This window comes from Tursiops truncatus, chromosome 3 (genome assembly GCF_011762595.2).
Source record: "Tursiops truncatus isolate mTurTru1 chromosome 3, mTurTru1.mat.Y, whole genome shotgun sequence".
NCBI lineage: Eukaryota > Metazoa > Chordata > Mammalia > Artiodactyla > Delphinidae > Tursiops > Tursiops truncatus.
Genome location: NC_047036.1, coordinates 5,787,130 through 5,794,444, shown reverse-complemented (window position 1 = coordinate 5,794,444; position 7,315 = coordinate 5,787,130).

Below are 7,315 nucleotides of genomic sequence, written 5' to 3'. Positions count from 1 at the left end.
TCCTTATTTTGATGTAATTTACAGTGTTATTTATTATCCATGTGAGCTTGGAAACATTATTTTACCTCTCTGAACCTTTTCATAAAATTGAGCTATGGATGTGTAACATCACAGATTGCTAGTGTTATGGAAGTTGCATAGTCCATAGAACCCACTTACCAACTTCTTTTATGTTTTTTAACATCTTTATTGGAGTATAATTGCTTTACAATGGTGTGTTAGTTTCTGCTGTATAACAAAGTGAATCAGCTATACATACACATATATCCCCATATCTCCTCCCTCTTGTGTCTCCCTCTCACCCTCCCTATCCCACCCTTCTAGGTGGTCACAAAGCACCGAGCTGATCTCCCTGTGCTATGTGGCTGCTTCCCACTAGCTATTTTACATTTGGTAGTGTATATATGTCCATGCCACTCTCTCACTTCGTCCCAGCTTACCCTTCCCCCTCCCTGCGTCCTCAAGTCCATTCTCTACATCTGCATCTTTATTCCTGTCCTGCCCCTAGGTTCTTTAGAACCATTTTTTTAATTTTTTGATTCCATATATGTGTTAGCATACAGTGTTTGTCTTTCTCTTTCTGACTTACTTCACTCTGTATGACAGACTCTAGGTCCATCCACCTCACTATAAATAACTCAATTTCGTTTCTTCTTATGACTGAGTAATATTCCATTGTATATATGAGCCCCATCTTCCTTATCCATTCATCTGTTGATGGACACTTAGGTTGCTTCCATGTCCTGGCTATTGTAAATAGAGCTGCAATGAACATTGTGGTACATGACTCTTTTTGAATTATGGTTTTCTCAGGGTATATGTCCAGTAGTTAGATCATTGGGTCACATGGTAGTTCTATTTTTAGTTTTTTAAGCAACCTCCACACTGTTCTCCATAGTGGCTGTATCAATTTACATTCCCACCAACAGTGCAAGAGGGTTCCCTTTTCTCCACACCCTTTCCAGAATTTATTGTTTGTAGATTTTTGATGATGGCCATTCTGACTGGTGTCAGGTGATACTTCATTGTAGTTTTGATTTGCATTTCTCTAATAATTAGTGATTTTGAGCATCCTTTCATGTGTTTGTGGGCAATCTGTATATCTTCTTTGGAGAAATGTCTATTTAGGTCTTCTGTCCATTTTTGGATTTGTTGTTTGTTTTTTTGATATTGAGCTGCATGAGTTGCTTGTATGTTTTGGAGATTAATCCTTTGTCAATTGCTTCATTTGCAAATATTTTCTCCCATTCTGAGGATTGTCTTTTCATCTTGTTTATGGTTTCCTTTGCTGTGCAAAAGCTTTGAAGTTTCATTAGGTCCCATTTGTTTATTTTTGTTTTTATTTCCATTTCTCTAGGCGATGGGTCAAAAAGGATCTTGCTGTGATTTATGTCATAGAGTGTTCTGCCTGTGTTTTCCTCTAAGAGTTTTATAGTGCCTGACCTTACATTTAGGTCTTTAATCCATTTTGAGTTTATTTTTGTGTGGTGTTAGAGAGTGTTCTAATTTCATTCTTGTACATGTAGCTGTCCAGTTTTCTGAGCACCACTTATTGAAGAGGCTGTCTTTTCTCCATTGTATATTCCTGCCTCCTTTGTCATAGATTAGTTGACCATAGCTGTGTGGGTTTATGTCAGGGCCTTCTATCCTGTTCCATTGAGCTATATTTCTGTTTCTGTGCCAGTACCATACTGTCTTGATTACTATAACTTTGCAGTATAGTCTGAAGTCCAGGAGCCTGATTCCTGCAGCTCCGTTTTTCTTTCTGAAGATTGCTTTGGCTATTCAGTGTCTTTCGTGTTTCCATTCAAATTGTAAAATTTTTTGTTCTAGTTCTGTGAAAAATGTCATTAGTAGTTTGATACGGATTGCGTTGAATCTGTAGATCACTTAGGGTAGTATAGTCATTTTCACAATGTTGATTCTTCCAATCCAAGAACATGGTATATCTCTCCATCTGTGAAACCACCTATCAACTTCTGGTATTATGAATGTTGACTTCCTTACTGTGCCATCCTGATATGGACTCTCAGTTTTGAGAAGTCAGTTGTAAAACTGTCCCACCACATTAGTGAGATAGTGAGGTGTCATAGGAGCCCCTCACTTAAAAGCACATTTATTAGGGCCTGTTGCCAACCTCTTTCTTTTTTATTTCCCTTTGAGAATTATGGTTGCTGCATTTATCAGGGTCCAACCAGGAAAAGGGGAACCATTCTAAATATGTACAACAGAAGGAATTTATTCAGGGGATTGGTAATTTGGTAACTAGAAGTTGAGAAACCAGCAGGAGACTGTGTGGAAACTTGGCAACAGCAGATAATGGGCAGACCAGAGGCAGAGGTGACCTGATATGAGGCCAGGGACGTCTGGTAGGAGCTGGTTGAGACAATGAGGGAAAAATACCCCAGCTGTTTTCTTCCCACCCTCTCATCTCCTGCCATTGACTGAACGAGGTCAGGAACCAGCTGAGATAGGACAGGAAGCCCATGGGTGGAAATCTGGAATACAGAGAGAATAGGGAAGAGCATGAATGGAGCTGCCGAGGGAAAAATGGTGCAGGGGAGGGAGGATTGCCTGCTTACAACATTCAAATCCAGCTCACAGTGCTGTCCATCACAAAAGACACAACTGGAAACAAAAAATTCAGCAGACAGAGATGCACAGGATAGATTTAATGTTGGGTAAAATAATGTTATTACATATGGCAGCAAAAGAATATTGGGATTTTGTTTCTGATCTCTCAGCTCAAATGTGTATTTTCCAAAACTTGTACATTAAGAGTAATTTTAAAGAACTACAAAAACATTCTTTTCTGACTCCTAAAATAGCATCAACAAAACAGCCTTTATTTAATAAGGGCAGTTAGCTTGAAGACAAAAGTATATAAAAATGAGTTCTAGTGGTTTATGTGTTTCTCTAGTATTTTCCAGAGTACTTTCAAGTAGTTTCAGTTATTCCATAAAAAGCATAGGTAAGTCTAAATTTGTGCAAAGTCAACTCTTTCCAAAAGCTAGTTCCCTTCTGGCTTGTAAATTCTTGTAATCCGTTGTCCCTTTGCAGCTAACCATGCCTTTATCAATTCAGTATTTACTGTCTTTAGCTTTGTGTGATGTACAAATACGAAGATAGTTTCTCCCTTATAGAGCTTATGTTTTATTTGGGAAGGAACGTAGGCAAAGAGAACATAAATTACAGCATAAAATATAGCAAGAGAGAAAGTATGTGTTACAGGATTAGGGCTGCACTCTGCAATCTGGAACTTGAGTTGGGTTTTGTTTCTTGCTTTTGTTTTAACATTTTTGAGCTGACAGTACTGGCATGCAGCTGTCTTCAGTGGAGGTGATAATTCTTCATACACATTTATCATTCAAGAGTTTGGTTTGATACATTCAGCACTGGATTAAAATCACTCAACAGATTTTCCACTGCCTTTCTAAAATTCCAAATTAAAGACTTCTTTCCAGCAATCACCACCCAACCCCCAGAGCACCTGCCCAGTAGCTCTCCACATTGGTGCCAGAGTAACTGACCCCAGTGGTAACAGCATCCTTGCAGAACCTACCTTGACAAGTGCTGGGTTTTCCCTCAGGATGGAAGAAGGCAGGGTCTCAAAGTCAAGGGCTGTTAAAACGCTGGTGTCTACAAGCTCTTCATCTGCCAACTTCTTGCTCCCCTGTTTTTCATTCCTAAAGAGTTACACCAAGTATGGACTGTACACTTTCATTTGCATTCAGTCCCCAGCTTCTTTCCATGAGATTCTTACCTCACAGTTGCACCAAGGAGGTGAGAATACCTGAGAACTAGAGCTGGTGTCCTAATCTCATTTTCCTCTTCCATCTTCCCTAGCACTGAGCATGATAGCACATGAGGATGAAGGAATAAGTGAATGAGAGAATGAATAAGAGAGGACAATAAAACAACTGGAAAGAACTTGTGTTTTGGAATAATGGAAATCTGGATTCCAACCCACCCGCTTCTCATTGTGTGATTTAGGACAAGTCACACAACCTCTCTGAGCCTTTCTAGATGATTTGTTGTGATAATTAGTGATAAAGAATATAAAACATCTCCTGGAGACAATGACTCCACTATGACTTCCTAAAAGGTGGAAGATTTTATTCCATAAAAATGGGAATGTTATGTGTTTATTTTGTATGGGAGAAAAGAAAACCAAGAAAATTTGGAGTTTTCCAAGTGTATTATGAAATAATAACTGTCTCTTGATACATGATCAACTGAAAATATGCAAGTGTGGTCACAGGAATTTCCTGGCAATTTCTTTCCTAAGCCTGGATGGAACACAAAGCTATGAAGCAGGATTGCTACCACTCCTCTTGGCATGAAATGGGAACATTTCTCTTGGAGTCAGAACGGGAAAGCTCCGTTCTGAGAAACTGGGTCATTAGCACCAGGTGGACCTGACAAATCTAAGTCACTGCTTTTTGGAACTCCTTAGACTGCAATCCTGGAAAGAAATACAATTTTCCTTACTGTGTCTCCAAATTGTCTGGGTCAGCCCTCTTGCACTCTCATGAACATAACTCGGGTTCCTTCCAAAGATTTCTGATGCACCTCAGGTGTTAGAGCAGTCTTGTTAGACATTACAAAGTTGATAAAATCTAAGCAAAATCTGAGTTTCTCATTCACCAGTTGAGCATGAGGGTGGGGTGAAGTGGGGCATTCTCTAGACCAGGAGAAGGGAAGGTGTTCATTCTTTCTAGAATTTTCCTTGCTCCATCTCCTTCCCCACTGGTTCCCACCTTTGGGGTCTGGAATAAGGGGAGAAAGAACTGGAGAAAATAATTATTTTGATTCAGCTGGGGCTATTTTTTTAACAAAAATGTTCTCTTGGCTCCAAAATGGACTCTTCTCTCTGGGAGCTTGTGTGGTTCTGTGGAGACATCCCCAGGGAATCGCAGCCCTGTATAGGCATCTGACTCAGGCAATGTCTCCTCCATAGCACCTGCCTGCTGAGAGTACCATGACCCAGGACCTAGGGTGGGGTCCTTTTACTGTCCCCTACCTTCCCGGGGCATAGACAAAGGTGGATCCTGCTGTAGCCCTCCCCCTTGGTCCCTCCATCATGGCTGTGCCAGCCAGCTTCCCATCTTCAGACTCATACTGGTGAGGGTCAGGCACTGCTCTTTGCCCCCAAACATGGGGAGTGGACATAAGTTGGGCTCTTCACTTGTTTCCTCACTCTACATTTGAAAAGGGTGGCTTCTGAGAATCTGTGGCTCAGCCAGCATCCAGCCAGCTTGAGATATCTTCCCCTCTTTTTGTAAGCACCATTCCCATTTCTCTCTTGGCTGGAGGGACTGCATTGGCAGATGAGGAAAAGAATGCTGCTTCTCTACAACTTCAGAAGAATTCCTTCCTCTTAGGCTTGGTGTTCTCTTAGATGGCTATTGAGGATGGAGGTCATGAGAATAGGCTGGCCATCTCTCTGGACCATTCTTTTGAGGAAGTGCCCATGCCTGTCTTCAGAATATGGGGTAGCATCACTCACTATTTTCAGCTACAAAACTTTGACCACAATTCAGGACAGCAAGAAAACTCCCATTCTAAATTCAATTACAAGTGTACAATTTTTCCATTATGGATGCTAGACAGCACAGAAGTTCTGCAGCTCTGTGTTGGGCCCTGGAAGCATCTACTGCTGAAGGTGGAACCTTATTCTCTTTGCCTTGTTTCTCCTGAAACCCAGTTTCTTCATTTGATTGTTTTAATCTGTTGTATCATGATCTTATGTTGAAACAAGGTAGGATTTAAATAAATACATACATAAGACCACTAAATGTCAGTTGCTGACTTTAGAAAGTATCAATAAAGAATGCAGATATTACCATCTCCACTTCATAGGTAGAGAACTAGAGATAAAATTAGTTCAGGTGATTTGCCCAAGGTCACTGAGCTAGTGACTGGCCTTCTGAAACACAGACACTTCCTGGCTGTAGAGTATGTTCCCTGAACACCATATTACAAATCCAATGGAAAGGAATAATAAATGTGACACATCCTTGATACTGTACCTGACTTCACTTGGGCAGGCATTACTGTGGAATTTGTCATTAAGGCTTATTTGAGTAGCTTAGATACCCTTAAAAGCATGGATTTAGCTTTCCTGTTGGAAACTTTTTCAAAGATGTACCTGAATCAATGAACAGTCTCTCTGGAAACCCATGGCCCCTTTTGTCCCTCCTAAGAGAAGAGAGGAGCTTTGGGCAGAGCTTATCAAATGAAATGCTCCGAGTCTCAGAACACACGTGAACTCACTCCTGGGAACACTGTCGGGATGCTGTGAGGGCTCTGAGATGAAAAGATAACTTTCAGCAATATTCTCTTCACACAAAACCTGCCTACTTTTACATATATTTGGCAGAAGTTGAAAACTGGGGTAAAATGGAATGTGCTTGGTATCTCCTAATTATTTCAGCAAGAAGGTAAGAATAGGTCTTACCTGATTCTCTGAAAAAGAACAAAGTTCTACTTGATAAAAAAAAAAAGAGAGAGAGAGAGAGAGAGTTAAAAATCAACACCAGCCATCAACAATGTGACCTCAGTTGCATAAAATAAATGTAAAAATAAATATAGGTGAGTTTTCAGACTGTCTGGGAAGGTGGGAAGAATGGTTTTGTGGGAGTCAGGAAATTCAGGTTTTAATACAGCTTCTCCCACTAACAGATGATACTTTTAACTAAATTGCTTTGAGACTGAAATTCTCATTTGTAAAGTGGGGGAGAAGAAGCCGGTCAAAGGTGTTTAACTTTCTTTAAAATGCTTTTACTTGAAAAAATTCCAGAAAAGTTGCAGCAGTAGTAAGTACTATGAGCTATAGAGCCCCATTCACCTAGATTCACTGACTGTGTCTGCTTGTTTCTCTTTTATGTAATAACAAAGAAGATGATTATTATAATGATACATAATTATTAACATTTGACAAACCCTTTGAGAGTCACTTGGAGTCATTGAGCCCTTTTAGGCCTAAGTAAATACTTCTGTTGACAACCTCTTCCAAAACCAAAATGTAGTTATCAAAGTCAGAAAATTTACACTGATACCACGGTGCTGTATAATTTGCAATCCATATTTAAATGTCTCAACAATGTAGACTGCAGCAATGTTTCTTTTGGTTTAACTGTTCATGCCTCCTTGATCTCCTTTGGTCTAGGACATTTTCTCCTACTTCTTTGTCTTTTGTGACCCTGACCTTTTGGACTTGTAGAGCTGTTTGTGGTTAGTGTGATGTTTCCTCACGTTCAGATCTAAGTTGTGCATTCTGGGCCAGGAGACCTTGACTGTGTAGTTGTGTCTC